Genomic DNA, 639 nt, shown 5'->3' on the forward strand with positions numbered 1-639 from the left:
TCTCATATAAGCCTTCTTCTTTGTCCCCCGAAAAGCCCGCGCGCGCCAAACCGCAACACCCCTCCCACCTCCTCTCCTCATACCACCCACTACTCTTCCTCCTATCATAAGCCGCCACACGCCCTATTTCAGCCCGCCCCTCTTTGCTATGTATACAAGCAATCGCCTAACAATAAAATTTGGAGGCTTGATCAGAACACTGTCTTGCCTCCATTCTGCGTGTCTCCTGTCTCTTTCTCTCTTGGTCTCTCTCTCTTTTCACCAGCAGCAGGTAGTCCTCCTCGTGCCCACGTTTTACTTGTCCCGCTGGTTGGGACAAGTGATAACTAGAATCATTGTTTTATTAACTATTTATTTATGATTTATTTTAGATTCAAGAGGTCCACGTGCAGGTTTGTTAGATGAATATATTATGTAATGGTGAGGCTTACATTTATTTTATTTTTTGAGTTGGAGTCTCAGTCTGTTACCCAGGCTGGAGGCAATCCACTCACCTCGGGCTCCCAAAGCACTGGTATTACAGGCTGAGCCACCGAGCCCGGCCTACTGAATACTTTTTAAAAATACTCTCTGAAGCCATTCTCGGTGGCTCAGCCTGTAATCCCGTGCCTTTGGGAGGCTGAGGTGAATCGATTGCCT

The sequence above is a fragment of the Carlito syrichta genome, unplaced genomic scaffold (genome assembly GCF_000164805.1).
Source record: "Carlito syrichta isolate Samal-C Ts95f unplaced genomic scaffold, Tarsius_syrichta-2.0.1 Scaffold312189, whole genome shotgun sequence".
NCBI classification, from domain to species: domain Eukaryota; kingdom Metazoa; phylum Chordata; class Mammalia; order Primates; family Tarsiidae; genus Carlito; species Carlito syrichta.